Source organism: Scyliorhinus canicula, chromosome 27, assembly GCF_902713615.1.
Source record: "Scyliorhinus canicula chromosome 27, sScyCan1.1, whole genome shotgun sequence".
NCBI classification, from domain to species: Eukaryota; Metazoa; Chordata; class Chondrichthyes; order Carcharhiniformes; family Scyliorhinidae; genus Scyliorhinus; species Scyliorhinus canicula.
The window spans coordinates 5,387,008-5,409,007 of record NC_052172.1 but is presented as its reverse complement, the minus strand read 5'-3'; the positions used below and the strand labels follow the sequence as shown (position 1 = coordinate 5,409,007).

Genomic DNA, 22,000 nt, shown 5'->3' with positions numbered 1-22,000 from the left:
GGTAGGGCAGGGTAGGTCAGGGAGGGACAAGACAGGGCAGGTAGGTGGGGCAGGGCAGGGCAGGACAGGGGGTAGGTCAGGGAGGGACAAGGCAGGGCAGGTAGGTGGGGCAGGGCAGGGCAGGACAGGGGGTAGGTCAGGGAGGGGCAAGGCAGGGCAGGTAGGTGGGGCAGGGCAGGGCAGGACAGGGGGTAGGTCAGGGAGGGGCAAGGCAGGGCAGGTAGGTGGGGCAGGGCAGGTGGGTAGGTAGGTAGGGCAGGGTAGGTCAGGGAGGGGCAGGGCAGGTAGGTGGGGCAGGGGCAGGGCAGGTAGGTGGGGCAGGGTAGGTCAGGGAGGGGCAAGGCAGGGCAGGTAGGTGGGACAGGGGGCAGGGCAGGGGGCAGTGAAGGGAGGGAAGGTCAGCCCCTCTCCTTGCCTGCCTGAGGGATGGGCAGATCCGCCAGCAGATGCTGCCCTCACCTGGACCAAAGTGCCACCTGGGCGTCGCCTATAGCAACGCGGCTGACTGACAGGAGCGGCGGCCAATGGGGAGGCGCCGGGCGGCCGCGATTAGCATGTCCTGTGGCGTCACCCGAATGACAGGCGGGCAGGCCAATCAGGCAGGAGGCCGGCGGGCGGGCGGGCCAATGAGCGTGCGGCGGAGGCGGGACCTCTCCCTGCTCTGCTAGGCTGGTGAGTGGGGAAGGAGCTGTGGAGGAGAGGGAGCTGGACCTGGACTTGCTTCAGTGTCAGGTAGGAAAACCCCTCACACCTCAAACCTCCATTTGCAACCCGTGCACTCACTAAAAGTGCAGAGTTTTATGTGCAAGTGTGTGCTTTGATAAGGCTGCTTTCTGATGGGAAGCTGTCCAATTTCAAATTGAGCAAAAATACTTTCTTGTCCTTCATAGTCTTTGATTTCCTGTTGAATTCTCTTTTCTTTTTGAAAATGTAATTGATGAATCTAAACACAAATTGCCACTGCCTTGTCCCAAATTTTGTCCATTTGCCAAAGGGGGTTTAATAAATGCACATTGACAAATGGACAAAAGTCATGCAGCCATGTTACACAGTGAGACTCGTATTTCTGTTGCACCTTCCACAACTTCCAAGATGTCCCAGAGCGCGTACAGCCAATGGAGTGCCTTGCACGCCTAGTCATTGTTAGTCATGGGAGGAATGTACCAGCTAATCTGCGCCTTCATCCGCTAATCCCCAAACGGTGGGGTCCCAGCCTCAACGTCTGGTCAGGGCGCAGTGCAGAGCTGAGGCCAGAGATTGATGCAATGGGAAGGAGAGAAATCTGGACAGTCGGCCTGTTTGCGTTGCTCGCTTTTGCCTCCTTGTGGCTGAATTAAGAACAGCATTGGCGAAGGCCCTGGTGCAGACTGGCCAAGGAGTAGCTCAACAGAACTCAACAAGAAAAATGTTTCTTTGAGAAATATATGTAAAAAAGGATAAAGCATAAAAGATACATTCCAGCATTTTTTCTTAGATACATAGAAGTTAGGAGCAGGAGGAGGCCTTTTGGCCCTTCGAGCCTGCTCTGCCATTCATCACGATCATGGCTGATCATCCAACTCAATAACCTAATCCTGCTTTCCCCCAAAAAACCTTTGACCCCATTCGCCCACGTGCTATATCCAGCTGCCTCTTGAATATATTCAATATTTTAGCATCAACTACTTTCTGTGATTTGATTTGATTTATTATTGTCACATGTATTAGTATACAGTACAATGAAAAGTATTGTTTCTTGGATGCTGTACAAACAATGCATACCGTACATAGGGAAGGAAGGAGAGACTGCAGAATATAATGTTACAGTTATAGCAAGGTGTAGAGAAAAGATCAACTTAATACGAGGTAGGTCCATTCAAACGTCTGGCAGTAGGGAAGATGAGTCGGTTGGTAGGTGACCTCAAACTTTTGTACCTTTTTCCTGATGGAAGAAGGTGGAAGAGAGTATGTCAGGGGCGCATGGGGTCCTTAATTATGCTGGCTGCCTTTCTGAGGCAGCGGGAATTATAGACAGAGTCAATGGATGGGAGGCTGGTTTGCGTGATGGGCGGGGCTACATTCACAACCTTTTGTAGTTTCCTGTGGTCTTGGGCAGAACAGGCTCCATGCCAAGCTGTGATACAACCAGAAAGAATGCTTTCTATGGTGCATCTGTAGAAGTTGGGGAGGGTCGTAGCTGACATGCCAAATTTCCTTAGTCTTCTGAGAAAGTAGAGTCGCTGGTGGGCTTTCTTAACTGTACTGTTGGCATGAGGGGGACCAGGATAGGCTGTTGGTGATCTGTACACCTAAATACAATGAATTCCACAATGAGTAATGAATTCCACAGGCTCACCACTCTTTGGGTGAAGAAATGTCTCCTTATCTCTGTCCGAAATGGTTTCCCCTGAATCCTCCGACTGTGACCCCTGGTTCTGGACACACCCACCATTGGGAACATCTTCCCTGCATCTACCCTGTCTAGTCCTGTTAGAATTTTATAAGTCTCTATGAGATCCCCCCCCCTCATTCTTCTGAACTCCAGCGAGAACAATCCCAACCTAGTCAATCTCTCCTCATATGACAGTCCCACCATCCCTGGAATCAGTCTGGTAAACCTTCGCTGCACTCCCTCGAGAGCAAGAACATCCTTCCTCAAAGAACTACACACAATACTCCAAGTGTGCCCTCACCAAGGCCCTGTACAATTGCAGCAACACATCCCCGCTTCTGCACTCGAAACCTCTCGCAATGAAGGCCAACATACCATGGGTATTCCTGATTCTCCATGCACTACCCAGCATCGCCCTCTGGTGACTGGGAGCGTGTTTCCATGTCGGCGTCGCCATTTTCTATTGCTTATTTCACAGTTCGATTTTGTAGTTTTATTAAAGCTCGATGTTTTCACCTGGACATTGTTGGTGTTGCAATCCAATTGATGTGGCAACCTGAAGGGAAACATAGGCTACAGGCATGGTGGCAGCATTGGAATATTTCCACAACTCTCATCAAAGGAAGTTGATGAGTTTATGTGACACACGCAGAGAGATATTGACCTCTACTTAGTCCACAGTATTGTGGTCCAGTGACAGCGGGAACTATGGTAGCCATGGATCCAGCTCCAAAACACTGGTGCTGAGGGAAGACTGAGACAGTCAATACACTCGATCATTGGTGTCGGAACCTAATTTAGATTGAGACTTATTGTCACGTGTTCCAAGGTGCAGTGAAAAATACTGTACTGCGCACAGTCCAGACAGATCATTCCATGCATGAGGAACATGACATACGATAAATATACAATGTAAATACATAGACATCGGGTTAAGCATACGGAGTGTAGTGCTACAACAGTATAGAAGATGCGTAGAGAGATCAGCTCGGTCCATAAGAGGGCCATTCAGGAGTCTGGTAACAGCAGGGAAGAAGCTGCTTTTGAATCTGTTAGTGCGTGTTCTCAGACTTCTGTATCTCCTGCCCGATGGAAGAGGTTGGAAGAGAGAATAACCCGGGTGGGAGGGGTCTTTGATTATGCTGCCCGCTTTCCCAAGGCAGCGGGAGGTGTAGACAGAGACAACGGATGGGAGGCGAGCTCGCGTGATGGACTGGGCTGTGTACATGACTCTGAAACGAATGAAAATCGCTTTTTGATACAAGTAGGCTTCAAATGAAGTTACTGTGAAAAGCCCCCAGTCGCCACATTCCGGCGCCTAGGGGCGCCTGTTCGGGAGACTGGCTGCTACTGGCCTGCCTCGGTCTGCTTTAAAATCCAGCTATTTAGCCCAGTGTGCTAAACGAGCCTCTCTGAAGTTTATTGCAGTTTTGCCATACCAGGCTGTGATGCAGCCCGATAGGATGCTTTTTATGGTGCATCTGTAAAAATTGGCAAGAGTCAATGTGGACATGTCGAATTTCCTGAGGCGCTGTTGTGCTTTCTTGGTGGTAGCGTCGACGTGGGTGGACCAGGACAGATTGTTGGCGATGTTTACACCTAGGAATTTGAAGTTGTCAACCATCTCCACCTTGGCCACCACCATTGTTGCAGACAGAGGCGTGTACGACACTTCGCTTCCTGAAGTCGACGACCAGTTCCTTCGTTTTGCTGACATTGAGGGAGAGATTGTTGTTGCACTTAATGTACGCGCTGGACCCTAACTTTGGTCCACTCTGAACCACGATTAACCCTCTCAGTGGGTTCAGAGACACAGAAAGTGATACAGTGTCTCCAGCACTGATCCTTGGAAATAAAATGCGAATTTAGTAGGCCTGATTTTGGGGCAGATAGTGGATGCTATATGCTGGAACTCTATAAATAGAGCATCAATGTCACGGTTTCAAAATGACAGACAGTTCACCTGCTTTACCGTTCCCAAGCCAAGGGCTCCCACCTCTTAGACCTGGCTGATTTCAGTCTGCTGTCAGATGGGCAGCATGAGGATTTGTATCAAAGTTGAATGGTTTTCTTCAAGAATAACCTCCTGCTGTAAGGTGCTCTCAATCACCAAGGTCTACTTCTTGAAGAGGATGAAGAGATGGCCCCCTCATTGGAGAACATAATGGTTCTCCATTGATTACAACTCATTCACCCTTGTCTACCGTGTCTTGTCTGAAGCAGAGGTTTGACACCGAGCTTGGGTCACGCACCCTGGCATCTGTGAAGCCAGTGACCTTCCAAGCCTTTGATTTGCTGTTGGGCAAGGCTCACCGATCTGCTGATGCCAAGGCTCTTCGAGTGCGGACTCCTCCCTCCGGAGAGTGTTTGCCCTCGCCTAACAAGTAAATCCGGGCAGCAAGATGGCACGGTGGTTAGCACTGCTGCCTCACGGCGCTGAGGCCCAAGTTTGATCCCAGCCCCGGGTCAGTGCGCGTGTGGAGTTTGCACATCCTCCCCGTGTTTGCGTGGGTTTCGCCTCCACAACCCAAAGACGTGTGTTCTATCAGAAACAAACTTGCAGAGCAGGTTTCCCGTACCAGCCTCCCCGAACAGGCGCCGGAATGTGGCGACTAGGGGCTTTACACAGTAACTTCATCGAAGCCTACTCGTGACAATAAGCGATTTTCATTTCATAAAAGGTAAATGGGGAGAAAGTTTCAGGAGAGTCAGTCGCCAGAGGGCACACGTTGAAGGTAACTGTCAATAAAGCCAGCATGGTGATGGGGAGAATTTATTTTGGGCAAAAAAGTTCTCCTGGTCTGGAAGGCACTGCCTGAAAGGTGATGGAAACAAATTCAGAAGCAAGTTTGATGTAAAAAATAAATGAAGACAAGGTTACAGGAAAACCAGTACAGCCCTGATGGGCCGAATGGCCTTCTTCTCTTCCTTTGTGATTTTATGCTCCTTCAAACAAAGCAGCAAATCTTTCGGTCGTTGAGTGAGTGTTTCTCCGGACCTGTTAATATTTCAGAAGATGTTTTACAATCCAACTTGGTCCTTCACAAGGTCATTATCTTTGGAAGCCTGGTGTTGCTGTGAGACTGTAATAAGGACATTGTAAATAAATGTTACCACTTTATACAAAGTAGATACCTCACAGTGAATGTGTAGCAAGCAGAGAGTGGGAGTGATTGCAGGAAAATCTTACCAAGGGACCCGAATGACTCATTCTCTCCCTCCCTCGCTGTGTCATCTTAATCACAAGATGAGGATTTTTTTTCTTTTGAATGCCTCTGGTGGGTGTAATTCTGCAAATGACAGCAGTCCCTTAGTACCTTGCTAACTGGTTATTCAACCTTGGAATGCATCACACACGAGATCGGGCTTCCTCCGTTACATGGAAGGGGCTGGTTTAGCACAGTGGGCTAAACAGCTGGCTTGTAAATGCAAAACAAGGCAGCAGCGTGAGTTCAATTCCCGTACCAGCCTCCCCGAACAGGCGCCGGAATGTGGCGACTAGGGGCTTTTCACAGTAACTTCATTGAAGCCTACTCGTGACAATAAGCAATTAATATTATTTTTATGGCACATGTGCACTCATGCATGTGCCTATTCCCACTCCAGCACATAGACTTGTACATGCGAGCACACGCACACTTACAGCTGAACATATATACACACTCGTTCACACGCAAACATGTACGACCCACATTCTGAATTCTCCCTCTGTGTACCCGAACAGGAGCCGGAATGTGGCGACTAGGGGCTTTTCACAGTAACTTCATTGCAGTGTTAATGTAAGCCTACTGTGACACTAATAAAAATTATTATTATTATTACTTCCTTTCCGAAAGAACATTAGTGAATCCTGATTTAGAACGGGCAGTGAGAGTTTCATGGCCGCCATCTTGATAAGGACATGGGGAGTCCACACTGAGTAAAAATAAGAATAAAGTTTTATTAACCAACGAGATGTGTACACTCCCCAGTCCCAGGTTCCTGTCTGGTTGGTGCCTAACTGGCTGACCTTGTATACACGGGGAAATTAGGTTACCCTGACCCTAATGGGGGAGACCGCATCGTACTGTAGACAAGCAATACCACCCCATAGGTCCCGTGCGGGTATTACATTGCTCCCCCCCCCCCCACAAAGTCCGGAGACCTCCTCAATGAGCGCTGAGGTGGAACGGAGAAGGAGCAGCAGACAGAAGACGACAGAGTCTCCTCAACTCCAGCAAGTAATCGTGAAGCTGATACGCCGGTCAGTCGGCGTATACCACGCCGGCGAACACCGCCGGCGGCCCAAACGACGTGGCGGACGAAAGTCAGGAATTGGTTGAACTACGGAGTCGGTGTCCGAGACCTCCGGGGGGGTCCGCGTCTCCATCTCGGTCTCTGATGGCACAGCGTCGGGCATGTCGTCGTCGAGAGAGGCTGGAGGCGTCACCGCAGCAGGCTGGTTTGGCAATGGAGCCGGAGGATCCACAGAGCAGGCTTCTTCTGAGGAACATCGCGAGGGAGCAGCCGCAGTGATCCAGGTGTCGCTTCATCAGTCGCCCCCCCGGACCCGAACTTCTATGAGACCAATCCCGTTGGACCGGCAACAGTCCCACAGAGCCGCGAGCCCCGTTGTTGAAGTTATGAACGATCCCCACGTCATCAGGTGCGAAACAGCGAAAGAGGGCAACGTTGAACTGGGCAATGCCCTGGCGAATCTTAGTGACGACGCACCTTCGCACCGATGTCCGGCAGAATCGAACTGAGTCATGGACGAAATATACGATCCACCTTAGCGGGGGCCACCCCAGTTACTGCGTGCGGCGTGGTCCTGTACGGGAATGCAAATCTTGCCAATCATGTCACCGTCAACTTATAGTCTGCGCGGAAATGGACTGTCGCCGCAGAGACGGACTGTCTCCTCGGAAACGGACTGTCTCCTCGGGAACGGGCTGTCTCCTCGGGAAGAGACTGTCGCCGCGGAGACGGACTGTCGCCGCGGAGACGGACTGTCTCCGCGGAAACGGACTGTCGCCGCGGAGGCGGACTGTCTCCGCGGAAACGGACTGTCGCCGCGGAGACGGACTGTCGTACCTGGCCCGCCCGCTCACTGGAGTCCGTCAACCAACTAAACGGATCCACGTCTACCATCCACCTCAATCCGGATTTTACTGACGTTGAGATGGGCTTCCTGCCCCCGGGGGGGGGGGGGAGACCATCCGGTAAACAGTGGCAGTTTCCAATCTACTGTCTGGGAGGGGTCTTCCATAGCGGTCAAGCCGCTGCTGAAGTCTGGAGTCTACCCGCCTGGCTGAGCACAGTTCTTATTCGAAAAAAAACCACCCGGTCTTCGAGGGACCCTCAATATGGAGAAGCCGCCTTCCTCTCCCTGCAACCTCAGCAGCGACCACCCCCATTGGGGGCGCGGCCGAGGCTAGCGGGCTGCTGACCCCCTCAGCGGACCAGCTGCTCCGACAGACTCGGGCCTCCATCCTCAAATGGACGCCGGCGATTCCTGTCGGTGGGCTGTTAGTTGGCAAAATCCCGCCGGGGGTCCCGCCATCTCTCCTTGCGGACCTGGGATCCGCTGCCGGTTTCGGCAGAAGGGTAGCCTGGGATTTGGAAAAACTCAGCCCACACCTGCATGCACACACATGTACATCGACCCATGCACATGTACATGGACAGAAACATGCACACGTGTTAAACTGAGGCACTGTCTAGATATAAACGGCCCATTTGCTTCATTTCAAAGACGAGGAGGGGCAGCTTTCTCTGGTGTCCTGGCTGATGTTGATCAGTGTCATAAAAGAAAAAACAAAGGAAAGTACAGCACAGGAACAGGCCCTTCGGCCCTCCAAGCCTGCGCCGACCATGCTACCCCTTCTAACCTAAAACCTTCTACACTTCCGGTGTCCGTATCCCTCTATTCCCATCCTATTCATGTATTTGTCAAGATTCCCCTTAAATGTCACTATCGTCCCAATTTCCACCACCTCCTCCGGTAGCGAGTTCCAGGCACCCACTACCCTCTGTGTAAAAACCCTCCCTCGCACATCTCCTCTGAACTTTGCCCCTCGCACCTTAAACCTATGACCCCTAGTAATTGACGCTTCCACCCTGGGAATAAGCTTCTGACTATCCACTCTGTCTGCGTCCCTCATCATTTTGCAGACCTCTATCAGGTCGCCCCTCAACCTCTGTCGTTCCAGTGAGAACAAACCGAGTTTATCCAACCTCTCCTCATAGCTAATGTCCTCCATACCAGGCAACATCCTGGTAAATCTCTTCTGCACCCTCTCCAAAGCCTCCACATCCTTCTGGTAGTGTGGTGACCAGAATTGAACATTATACTCCAAGTGTGGCCTAACTAAGGTTCTACACAGCTGCAACATGACTTGCCAATTCTTACACTCAATGCCCCGGCCAATGAAGACAAGCATGCCGTCTGCCTTCTTGATTACTTGGTCATTGTCTCCTCGCTCTTTTTTTTAATAAACAATTTTATTGAGATAGTTTTTGGCTTTGTAAACAGTTACAGACATCAACAGAAAGGAAGCAAAAAAGGCAAAAATGTGCAAACATCCACGTACTTTCAATACTTCAATCATAACATACTGCACAAGCCCGCTCCTCTCCCACCGGTGCTACCCGCCATTTTTTCCCTCCTACTCTACTCTACTCTTCCCCCCTCCCCCCCTGCTGACGCTCACTCTCCCGCGAAGAAGTCAATAAATGGTTGCCACCTCCGGGCGAACCCCTGCACAGATCCCCTCAAGGCGAACTTAATTTTTTCCATACCCAGGAAACTCGACATGTCCGACAGCCACAACTCAGTCTTCGGGGGCTTTGAGTCCCTCCACGCCAATAGTATTCGTCGCCGGGCTATCAGGGAAGCAAAGGCCAACACATCGGCCTCTTTCTCCCCCTGGACTCCCGGGTCTTCCGAAACCCCAAAAATTGCCACCCCTGGACCCATCGCCACCCTTGTTTTTAGCACCCGGGACATGACGCTCGCAAATCCCTCCCAGTACCCCCTAGGCATCGGACATGCCCAAAACATGTGAACGTGGTTCGCTGGTCCTCCCGCGCACCTAGCGCATTTGTCCTCTATCCCAAAGAATTTGCTCATCCGAGCCACCGTCATATGGGCCCGGTGAACGACCTTAAATTGGATCAGCCCGAGCCTAGCACATGTCGCAGTCGAATTTACCCTACTCAGGGCCTCTGCCCACAGCCCATCCTCCATTTCCCCGCCTAGTTCCTCCTCCCATTTAAGTTTCAGTTCCTCTGTCTGGGACCCTTCCTCCCTCATGAGCACCTTATATATACCCGAGACTCTGCCCTCCCCTTCTTCCCCCCCTAGAGACTATTCTTTCTAGGATCCCCATTGGCGGGAGGCGTGGGAAAGATGGGACCTGTCTACGAACAAAGTCCCGCAACTGTAGGTACCTAAAATCATTTCCCAAATTTCCCAGCCCAAATTTCTCCTCCAAGCTCCTCAAACTCGCAAAGCTTGTCTCCTCGCTCTTTCTCCGAACTTTGCTGTGTGAAAATTAGCTGAGGTGTTTCCCACATTACTGCATTTCCAAAATACCTCCTTGGCTGTCAAGTGCTTCGGGGGGGGGGGGGGGGGGGGGGGGGGGGGGGGGGGGCGGTCCTCCGGTCTGGGAAAGTGCTATATAAATGCAAGTTGTCGACTTCCGGTTGCGGCTATGACCAGCTAAGTCGCACGTTTGGCTGCTCCTGTGAGGAAGGTGTTTTCGGGCCGATTGGAGGGCCCCTAACGGCGCTGGAACGGCAATTCCCGGTGGGGGAAGGTTCCCAGAGGAGAACCCCGAAAAATTTATGGTCGTCACCTGAAGTGGGGCAGGAAAAAAAGCGGCAGCAGCTCCCCGAAAAAAGCGGGGGAAGAAATCCAAAATGGCGGCCGGCGGCGCACCCGAGGACTGGAGGAAATGGGCGGAGGAGCAGCAGGCCGTTCTCCTGCGCTTCTTCACGGAGCTGAAAGTGGAGCTGCTGGAGTCGATGAACGCGACGACCACCAGGCTGATGGGGGCACAGGCAACCCAAGAGGCGTCAATTCGGGAGCTGCAGCAGGAGATGACTGTGAGGGAGGAGGAGGCCACGGTCCTCGTGGGAAAGGTGGAGGTGCACGAGGCACTCCACCTGAGATGGCAAAACCGATTGGAGGAGATGGATACCCGCATGAGGCGGAAAAACCTGAGGATCCTGGGCCTGGCAGAAGGGCTGGAGGGGTCGGACCTCCAGGGGTATGTGGCAGAAATGCTGGGCTCACTGATGGGGGCAGGGGCCGTCCCTTCGCTCCTGGAATTGGAGGAGGCCTACAGAGTAATGGCCAGGAAGCCAAGAGCAAACGAACCCCCGAGGGCGGTGCTGGTTCGGTTCCAGCGATTCAGTGACCGGGAGAGGGTGCTGAGGTGGGCCAAGAGAGAGAGGAGCAGCAAATGGGAGAACTCGACGGTGAGGATCTTTCAGCACTGGAGTGCAGAGGTGGCAAAGCGGCGGGCCCGGTTCAACCGGACGAAGGCGGTGCTGCATGCCAAGAGAATCAGATTCGGGATGCTGCAGCCAGCGCGCTTGTGGGTGACCTATAAGGACCAGCACCACTATTTCGAGTCTCCGGAGGAGGCGTGGGCCTTTGTCCAGGAAGAAAAGCTGGACTCGAACTAGAACCAGGGGATACTTGGCGGTCGTTGCCGCTCTGGTACTTTAAGCTGGACACGTGGCTTTCTTTTGGTTGGATTTTCACTTGGCCGTATTTTTGGACCCTTTTTGTTCTCTATACCAGTTTTTTCTCTCTTTTTTCTGTTATTTATAATGTTATGTTGGGAGGGCGGGGTGGGGGGGAGTGCCGGGGGTATGTGTTTCTTGTGGGGTTTTTGGTTGTTTTGTATTTATCGGTGTGAGATCGGGGACGGGGGTGGAACTGAAGATGGAGGGGCGGGGAGGGGCAGGGCGAAAGCGCGGGCTTTCCTCTGGTTTCCCGCGCACGGGGCAGAGGAGGGAGGGGGGTGGGAGTAAGGGGCGTGGTCAGCAATGGCTCCCTTTCCCGCGCTGGAGCGGGGTCAAGGAGGGGTGGTAAGGGGGGGGACGTCCCCCATGCCGGGAGGAGCCGGAGGGTGGCAGGGGCAGCCGGGTCAGCGTAAACCAGCTGACTTACGGAAGTACTATGGAGGGTGCATCGTGGCTAGGAAGGGTCCTAGCCTGGGGGGGGGGGAGGGGGGTGGGGGGGGGAGGGGGAGGGGGGAAGGGGGGGGCCACCGGGTTGCTGCTGAAAAGGCCAGGGAGGAGAAGTTGAGGACTGGAGGGGTGGGGGGGGGGGGGGGGGGGGCGCCATCGCCATGGGGAGCGGGTCAGAAAGGGAGGGCTGACTCGGGGCGAGCAGGTGACAGGATATGGCTAGTCGGCAGGGGAGAGGGGCGGGCTGCCCTTCGACCCGGCTGATCACTTGGAATGTGAGGGGGCTGAATGGGCCGGTCAAGAGAACGAGAGTAATCTCGCATTTGAAGGGGCTGAAGGCGGATGTAGCAATTCTACAAGAGACCCATTTGAAGGTGGCGGACCAGGTCCGCCTGAGAAGGGGGTGGGTGGGACAGGTGTTCCACTCAGGACTGGACGTAAAGAACCGGGGGGTGGCGATCCTGGTAGGGAAGAGGGTGTCGTTCGTGGCGGCGGAGGTGGTGGCGGATAAAGAGGGTAGATATGTCATGGTGAAGGGCAGGCTACAGGGGGAGAAAGTGGTGATGGTTAATGTGTATGCCCCGAACTGGGACGACGCTGGCTTCATGAGGCGCCTACTGGGCCTCATTCCGGACCTGGAGGCAGGGGGCCTGATCATGGGGGGGGACTTCAACACAGTGCTGGACCCCGTGTTGGACAGATCGAGTTCAAGGACGAGTAGGAGGCCGGCAGCGGCAGAAGTGTTAAAGGGGTTTATGGAGCAGATGGGAGGGTGGACCCCTGGAGGTTTGGGAGGCCGAGGGCGAGGGAGTATTCCTTTTTCTCCCATGTCCACAGAGTCTATTCTAGAATTGACTTTTTGTATTGAGCAGGGGACTGATCCCGAAAGTACGGGAAGTGGAGTACTCGGCCATAGCGGTCTCAGACCACGCGCCACACTGGGTAGATTTGGAAATGGGGGAGGTGCGAGACCAGCGTCCGCTGTGGCGCCTGGATGTGGGGTTGCTGGCGGATGAGGAGGTGTGTAAGAGGGTCCGGAAGAGCATTGAAAGATATCTGGACATTAATGACACGGGGGAGGTGCAGGTGGGGATGGTATGGGAGGCCCTGAAGGCGGTGATCCGGGGGGAGCTGATCTCCATACGGGCACATAGGGAAAGGAGGGAGAGACAGGAGAGGGAGAGGCTGGTGGGGGAGCTTCTGGACGTGGATAGGAAATATGCGGAGGCACCAGAGGAGGGGCTGTTGGGGGAACGGCGTAGTTTGCAGGCTAAGTTTGACCTGTTGACCACCAGAAAGGCGGAGACACAGTGGAGAAGGGCGCAGGGCGCGATTTATGAGTATGGGGAGAAGGCGAGTAGGTTGTTGGCGCATCAGCTCCGCAAGCGGGATGCGGCTAGAGAAATTGGGGGAGTGAGGGAGAGGGGTGGGAACATAGTGCAGAAGGGGCCAGAAGTAAATGGGGTTTTCAGAGACTTCTATAAGGAGCTGTATCGGTCAGAGCCGCCGACGAGGGGAGGGGGGATGGAGGGCTTCTTGAACAAATTGAGGTTCCCCAAGGTCCAAGAGGAGCTGGTAGAGGGGCTGGGGGCGCCGATAGGGTTAGAGGAGCTAGTCAAGGGGATTGGGCATATGCAGTCGGGGAAGGCGCCGGGGCCAGACGGGTTCCCGGTGGAATTTTACAAAAAATATGCGGATTTGGTGGGCCCTGTGCTGGTACGAGCCTTCAACGAGGCATGGGAGGGGGGGGCTCTGCCCCCGACAATGTCGCAGGCACTGATCTCTCTGATCTTGAAGCGGGACAAGGACCCCGTGCAGTGTGGGTCATATAGGCCTATCTCGCTCCTGAATGTGGACGCCAAGCTGCTGGCAAAGATCCTGGCTACCAGGATAGAGGATTGTGTGCCAGGGGTGATACACGAGGACCAGACGGGTTTTGTGAAAGGGCGGCAGCTTAATACGAACGTGCGGAGACTGCTAAACGTCATCATGATGCCGGCAGTGGAGGGGGAGGCGGAGATAGTGGTGGCATTGGACGCGGAGAAAGCATTTGATAGGGTGGAGTGGAAGTACCTGTGGGAGACGCTGGAACGGTTTGGATTTGGGGAGGGATTTATTAAATGGGTGAAGCTGCTCTATTCGGCCCCGACGGCAAGTGTAGTGACGAATGGTAGGAGATCGGAGTATTTTGGGCTCCACCGGGGGACCAGACAGGGGTGCCCCTTGTCCCCCCTGCTCTTCGCACTGGCAATTGAACCGTTGGTGATGGCACTGAGGGGCTCAGGGGGGTGGAGAGGGCTGACAAGGGGCGGGGAGGAGCACCGGGTATCGCTATACGCGGACGACCTGCTGCTATACGTGGCAGACCCAGAAGGGGGAATGCCGGAGGTGATGGAACTGCTAGCAGAATTCGGGGACTTTTCGGGGTACAAGCTAAACTTGGGTAAGAGTGAGGTATTTGTGATACACCCAGGGGACCAGGAAGAGGGAATCGGGAGACTCCCGTTGAAGAGAGCAGGAAAGAGTTTTAGATATTTAGGGGTGCAGGTGGCAAGGAACTGGGGGACTCTCCACAAGTTGAACTTCTCCAGGCTGGTGGAACAGATGGAGGAGGAATTTAAAAGGTGGGACATGGTGCCGCTGTCGCTGGCGGGCAGAGTGCAGTCCGTTAAAATGACGGTCCTCCCGAGGTTTTTGTTTTTATTTCAGTGCTTGCCCATCTTCCTCCCTTCTTCTTCAAAAAGGTGACGAGCAGCATCATGAGCTACGTGTGGGCGCATGGCACCCCAAGGGTGAGGAGGGTCTTCTTGGAGCGGAGTAGGGAGAGTGGAGGGCTGGCATTACCCAACCTTTCGGGGTATTACTGGGCGGCTAATGTATCGATGGTGCGCAAGTGGATGATGGAAGGGGAGGGGGCAGCTTGGAAACGAATGGAGAGGGCGTCCTGTGGCAACATAAGCCTGGGGGCCCTAGTAACGGCGCCATGGCCGCTCCCTCCCACGAGGTACACCACGAGCCCGGTGGTGGCGGCCACCCTCAAGATCTGGGGGCAGTGGAGGCGACACAGGGGGGAAGTGGGAGGTCTGATGGAGGCACCGTTAAGAGGGAACCATAGATTCATCCCGGGGAACATGGACGGGGGATTTCAGAGCTGGCACAGGGTGGGCATCAGGCAGCTGAAGGATCTGTTTGTAGATGGGAGGTTTGCGAGCCTGAGAGAGCTGGAGGAGAAATTCGGGCTCCCCCCGGGAAACGTGTTTAGACATTTGCAGGTGAAGGCATTTGCTAGACGCCAGGTGGAAGGGTTTCCCTTGCTCCCCAGCAGGGGGGCGAGCGATAGGGTGCTCTCGGGGGTCTGGGTCGGAGGGGGGAGGATATCGGACATATACAAAGTAATGCAGGAGGCGGAGGAGGCATCAGTAGAGGAGCTGAAAGCCAAGTGGGAGGGGGAGCTGGGAGAGCAGATAGAGGATGGGACATGGGCTGATGCCCTGGAGAGGCTTAATTCTTCCTCCTCGTGTGCGAGGCTTAGCCTCATTCAATTTAAGGTGCTACATAGAGCCCATATGACGGGGACAAGGATGAGTCGGTTCTTTGGGGGTGAGGACAGATGTGTCAGGTGTTCGGGAAGTCCAGCGAACCATGTCCATATGTTTTGGGCATGTCCGGCACTGGAGGAGTTCTGGAAGGGGGTGGCAAAGACGGTGTCGAGGGTGGTGGGATCCAGGGTCAAACCAGGATGGGGACTAGCGATCTTTGGGGTTGGGGTGGAGCCGGGGGTACAGGAGGCGAGAGAGGCCGGAGTACTGGCCTTTGCGTCCCTAGTTGCGCGAAGAAGGATACTAATACAGTGGAAGGACGCGAGGCCTCCAAGCGTGGAAACTTGGATCAATGACATGGCAAGCTTTATTCAGTTGGAAAGGGTCAAATTCGCCCTGAGAGGGTCGGTACAAGGGTTCTTCAGGCGGTGGCAGCCTTTCCTCGACTTTTTGGCTCAAAGATAGGGTGCAGAGGTCGCAGCAGCAGCAACCCGGGGGGGGGGGGGGGGGGGAGAGGGGGGGGGGTGGCAACAACGGGTGTGGTGGGTTATTTAAGGTTGTAATGCGGGCAAATTTGTTCGCAGTTCATGTTTGATGTTAATTGTTGCTTTGTTTGTTTTTGGGGGGGGGGGGGAGGGGGGGAGGGACAGCGCGCGCGGGGGGTCGGGCGGGGGGGGGATATTTGTTAAGAGGGAATATTTTGTAATAGTCTAAGGTTAGTTGGGGTAAATATTTTCATGTAAAAAATCTTTTCAATAAAAATTATAAAAAAAAATAAAATAAATGCAAGTTGTCCTTGTTCTGCATGGAACAGTCCGTTGCATTTGCATGAGTTGCTTCGATTGTGCACCCAATTCTAATGCTCGGTGAACACTGTGCAGCGCTGGCCCTAGGGTTGCTGGCGCCCCGGGCAAGCTGAACTTCAGCGCCCTTCGGGGGGGGACGGGGGACGGGGGGTTGGGGGGGGGGCTGAGGTGGGGGGGGTTGGGGGGGGGCTGAGGTGGGGGGGGTTGGGGGGGGCCGAGGTGGGGGGGGGCGGGGCCGAGGTGGGGGGGGGGCGGGGCTGAGGTGGGGGGGCAGGGCCGAGGCGGGGGGGGGCGAGGGCGGGGGGGGGCGAGGGCGAGGGGGGGCGGGGGCGGGGGCGGGGCCGAGGGGGGCGGCCGGAGGGAGGGGGCGGCGGGAGGGGGGGGCGGAGGGGGCAGCCCTGCGGGAGGGCACCGGCCCAACTGCGCATGCGCGGGACCCGAGTCTCTGGCGCCCCCTAGCACATGGCGCCCCGGGCGACTGCCCGAGTTGCCGGTACCTTGGGCCGGCCCTGACACTGTGGCTCGGTGCGGGGAAGGAGGAGACGATCCTTTTGTTGTTGCAATGACTGGTTGGGATCTGACATGACTGAGATGGTGCTCGTGTACTCTCCCCTGAGCCGGGGCAGCACAGCTGTGACTGCCGCTGGAAAGGAGACGCTGTCACCAAGGGCCTCATCTACCCTTGTGTTGACTTCCTGCTGAGCAAATAATCTGTTTACCGTGGAACATTTGTTTTGTTCCGTTACCAGGAATATTCTCCCGACAGGAAATGAAACAAATAATAGCAACTGTGCGCTTTAGTCACAACACGGAATTAACCCTTTCAGGACTACAATAGCACATGGTTCCTTTTTTATAACAAATTTAGAGTACCAAATTGTTATTTTCCCCAATTAAGGGGGCAATTTAGCCTGGCCAATCCACCGACCCTGCACATCTTTGGGTTGTGGGGGTGAGACCCACGCAGACACGGGGAGAATGTGCAAACTCCACACGGACAGTGACCCAGGGCCGGGATCGAACCCGGGTCCTGAGCACTGTGAGGCAGCAGTGCTAACCACGGTGCCACCGTGCTGCCCGTGGCACATGATTCCTGACCAGAAGACGCAAAGGTAGGATTTATTTCTGATTCATCCTCACTTTGCAATTGATTTTAAACAGGTTCGCGATCCAAGCTGAGGGCTCTAGTGGTGAGGTATTATCATAACTATCAGAACTGCAAGGGCTAATGAAGTGTCAACAGTAGCCACTAGAGGGAGCTACAGTTACAACTATATAAGGCAGTGATGCTAAGCCTTGTGGTGAGAGTGTGCGCAGGAGTTAGCTAGTGAGCGTCAGAAGTACAGATAGTGTAAGTGAGAGCAGATCATAGTTTAAACCAGTAGTGAGATTAGCTGTAGGTGAGTGTAGTTTAGATGTTTAGACCCACAGTGTGATATTCAACCAGGGAACTTGAAATGTCAAATCCCCAATGGGAGCCGAGATCAAAACAGAAAGTGCTGGAAATAGTCAGCAGGTCAGGCATAGAGAAATGTTCAAAGAAAATGACAAAAAGAAGCAATCTTTTTCAATATCCCGCTGAGTTTTCTCCAGGATCGCTCACGGCAAGTGTCCAGGAGATTGATCTCCCTCCACCACTTCCGCGCACTGGTAGCAGAGTGTTCTATCCACCATCTTCCTTTGTGCCGGGTATGACTCTAACCAGCGGAGACTTCCCCCCCCTGATTCCCATTGATCCCAGTTTAGCTCGGGCTGCTTGATGCCACACTCGGTCAAATGCTGCCTTGATGTCGAGGGCAATCACTCCCACCTCACCTCCGGCATTCAGCTCTTTTGTCCATGTTTGAACCAAGGCTGTAATGAGGTCAGGAGCTGCGTGACCCTGGTGGAACCCAAACTGAGTGTCCGTGAGCAGGTTATTGCTGAGTAAGTGCCGCTTGGTAACACTGTTGATGACCCCTCCCATCACTTTGCTGCTGATGGAGAGTAGACTGATAGGGCGGAAATTGGCTGGGTTGGATTTGTCCTGTTTCTTGTGTACAGGACACACCTGGGCAACTTTCCACATTGCTGGGTAGATGCCAGTGTTGTAGCCGTACTGAAACAGCTTGGCTAGGGGGTGCGGCAAGTTCTGGAGCACAAGTCTTCAATGGTATTGCTGGGATATTGTCAGAATCCGTAGCCTGTGCCGTATCCAGTGCCTTCAGCTGATTCTTGATCTGATGTGGAGTGAATCTTATTGGCTGAAGACTGACATCTGTGATGCTGGAACCTCTGGAGGAGACCGAGATGGATCATCCACTTGGCACTTCTGGCTGGATTGTTGCGAATGCTTCAACCTTGTCTTTTGCACAGATGTGCTGGGCTCCTCCATCATTGAGGATGGGGATATTTGTGGAGCCTCCTCCAACAGTGAGTTATTTAATTGTCCACCAGCATTCCCGGCTGAATGTGGCAGGACTATAGAGCTTAGATCTGATGTGTGCATTGTGGAATGGCTCAGCTCTGTCTATACCTTGCTGCTTATGCTGTTTGGTACACAAGTAGTCCTGTGTTGTAGCTTCACCAGGTTGGCATCTCATTTTTCGGTCTGCCTGATGTTGCTCCTGGCATGCTCTCCTGCTCTCTTCATTGAGCCAGGGTTGATCCCCTGGCTGGGTGGTAATGGGAGAGTGGGGGAGATGCCAGGCCATGAGGTTGCAGAATGTGCTTGAATACAATTCCGCTGCTGCTGATGGCCCACAGCGCCTCATGGATGCCCAGTCCTGAGTTGCTCGATCTGTTCGAAGTCTATCCCATTTGGCAGGGTGGCAGTGCCACACAACACGATGGAGGGTATCCTCAATGTGAAGACGGGACTTTGTCTCCACAAGGACTGTGCGGTGGTCACTTCTACCGATACTGTCAGGGACAGATACATCCGCAGCAGGCAGATTGGTGAGGATGAGGTCAAGCATGTTCTTCCCTCTTGTTGGTTCCCTCACCACCCGCTGCAGTCCCAGTCTAGCAGCTGAAGTTGAAGACTTTGATTTTGCCTACATCGAGATAATGCCCCTTTACTTATGTAGGTACAAAGGATTCCCCTCACATGCGCGATAAAAGCAATTGTCTCCAGTCAGCAAATTGAACTGCACCATTTCCCTTTCGTTGTTTAGTCAGTGTCTCAGTTGCAGACGGCCTGTGTTCAGGTGGTTTTATTTTTCTGTTTGCGTTACAGAACTAGGGTAAATAATATTTGTTCAGAATTTACCATCTGTGTTTTTATTGCACTTTGGCGTAAGTCTGTTGAAAAACGTTGATTTTTCAGATGTAGAACAAGGCACCTGAAAATATTTAATAATGAATAAGCACGCTGCTTATTTGGAGTGTGAAAGTGCTTTTGCATGACAGAAGTGTTGTTGGAATTGCTGCACCATCTCCTCCTGCCAGCCACGCTCTGCAATATAACAATTCTCACACTTGGGAAAACAATGGATTGAATCGGATGGCCTCACTGTGCCCGACACGGTGATGCAATACCGGTGGGCAGCACGGTTGCACAGTGGTTAGCACCGTTACTTCACAGCTCCAGGGTCCCAGGTTCGATTCCCGGCTTGGGTCACTGTCTGTGCGGAGTCTGCACGTTCTCCCCGTGTCTGCGTGGGTTTCCTCCGGGTGCTCCGCTTTCCTCCCACAGTCCCGAAAGACGTGCAGGTTAGTTGGATTGGACACGCTAAAATTGCCCCTCAGTGTCCAAAAAGGTTAGGAGGGATTATTGGGTTACGGGGATAGGGTGGAAGTGAGGGCTTCAGTGGGTCGGTGCAGACTGGATGGGCCAAGTGGCCTCCTTCTGCACTGTATGTTCTCTGAGGCCGTTAAATCTCGTGGGAGGCCTCTTGCCATTGCCTCGCGAGGTCTAAGGGGATCTCACGAGATGTCGCGATCTGGATCTTGCCCTCGCTGGGCGGTGAGGGTGGGGGTGGGGGTTAGGGTGGTGGTGGGGAGAGACAGCCGGACGGCTGGTTTTGGGTGATCAGTGGAGATGGGGAGGGGTAGTGGGAGGCAGCCAGTGGGGGTGGGGGTGGGGGTGGGGAGGGGTAGTGGGAGGCAGCCAGTGGGGGTGGGGAGGGGGGTGGGGAGGGGTAGTGGGAGGCAGCCAGTGGGGGGGGGGGGGGGAGAGAATGGCGAGGTCAATGGATATCAGGGAGGGGGGTGGGGGGAGTTGGTTGGTTGGGGGGAGGTGTCCGAGAATGGGGTGGGGTTGCACGTCAGTGTAGATGGGGGGTTGGAGGGAGGTGTCTGGGGGGGGGGAGTGTAGATGGAGGGTGGGTGGTTGGAGGGAGGTGTCTGGGGGGGAGTGTAGATGGGGGGGTGGGTGGTTGGAGGGAGGTGTCTGGGGGGGGAGTGTAGATGGGGGGTGGGTGGTTGGAGGGAGGTGTCTGGGGGGGGAGTGTAGATGGGGGGTGGGTGGTTGGAGGGAGGTGTCTGGGGGGGGGGGGGGGTGGGTGGTTGGAGGGAGGTGTCTGGGGGGGGTGGGGGGTGGGTGGTTGGAGGGAGGTGTTGGGTGGGGGGTGGGTGGTTGGAGGGAGGTGTCTGGGGGGGAGTGTAGATGGGGGGTGGGTGTTTGGAGGGAGGTGTCTGGGGGGGTGGGGGGTGGTTGGTTGGAGGGAGGTGTCTGGGGGGGGTGTAGATGGGGGGTGGGTGGTTGGAGGGAGGTGTCTGGGGGGGGAGTGTAGATGGGGGGGTGGGTGGTTGGAGGGAGGTGTCTGGGGGGGTGGGGGGTGGGTGGTTGGAGGGAGGTGTCTGGGGGGAGTGTAGATGGGGGGTGGGTGGTTGGAGGGAGGTGTCTGGGGGGGAGTGTAGATGGGGGGTGGGTGGTTGGAGGGAGGTGTCTGGGGGGGGTGGGGGGTGGGTGGTTGGAGGGAGGTGTCTGGGGGGGGTGGTGGGTGGGTGGTTGGAGGGAGGTGTCTGGGGGGGGTGTAGATGGGGGTGGGTGGTTGGAGGGAGGTGTCTGGGGGGAGTGTAGATGGGGGGGTGGGTGGTTGGAGGGAGGTGTCTGGGGGGGGAGTGTAGATGGGGGGGGGTGGGTGGTTGGAGGGAGGTGTCTGGGGGGGGTGGGGGGTGGGTGGTTGGAGGGAGGTGTCTGGGGGGGAGTGTAGATGGGGGTGGGTGGTTGGAGGGAGGTGTCTGGGGGGAGTGTAGATGGGGGGGTGGGTGGTTGGAGGGAGGTGTCTGGGGGGGGAGTGTAGATGGGGGGGTGGGTGGTTGGAGGGAGGTGTCTGGGGGGGAGTGGAGATGGGGGGTGGGTGGTTGGCGGGAGGTGTCTGGGGGGGGAGTGTAGATGGGGGGTGGGTGGTTGGAGGGAGGTGTCTGGGGGGGTGTAGGTGGGGGTGGGTGGTTGGAGGGAGGTGTCTGGGGGGGAGTGTAGATGGGGGGTGGGTGGTTGGAGGGAGGTGTCTGGGGGGGTGTAGATGGGGGGTGGGTGGTTGGAGGGAGGTGTCTGGGGGGGGAGTGGAGATGGGGGGTGGGTGGTTGGAGGGAGGTGTCTGGGGGGGAGTGTAGATGGGGGGTGGGTGGTTGGAGGGAGGTGTCTGGGGGGGCTGGAGTGTAGATGGGGGGTGGGTGGTTGGAGGTAGGTGTCTGGGGGGGCGGGGGGGGGGGAGCCTGGAGTGTGATGGAGGGTGGTGGTGGGGGGGGATGGTGTCAGTGGGCAGGGAGACGTGCATATTAGATTCATCAATGAGTAAGGAGCCAGATTTGGGTCACAGCCCTAACGATGCGTGAATGTTTATCTAATTGCAAATCATAATCTGATCAAATGCAGTGCGGAGTTTGAAAGGGAGAAATGCGCAACAGCTAATAAGATTCTTTCTGTGAGGCTGACTCGAGTGGGATGAGACTGTCAACGGTAAACGGGGCAAATATAATAAATGATAAATGATGGAATTTCAATGGGAGGTGTTCTGAATAATTTCACACGATGCAGATTCAGTTTATACCCCTGAGGGACAAGAACTGCAGTTGCCAACAAGAGATAGCCATAGATAACGAAAGAGGTAAGAGACAACAGAAACACGAAGATAAAAAGCAGATGGAGCCGCAGAGCACAGAAAAGAAACTGG

The 22,000-nt window shown here is 54.6% G+C and overlaps 1 protein-coding gene across 1 annotated transcript in view; it reads left to right on the top strand.

Moving 5' to 3' along the window:
- The first annotated feature begins 665 nt into the window (after positions 1–665).
- LOC119957815 (synaptosomal-associated protein 25-like) overlaps positions 666–22,000 on the top strand; it is a 347,410-nt gene continuing 326,075 nt past the window's right edge. Inside the window, exon 1 of the mRNA XM_038785944.1 lies at positions 666–732. The gene's annotated coding sequence lies outside the window, so the exon portion shown is untranslated. The remainder of the gene's footprint in view (positions 733–22,000) is intronic.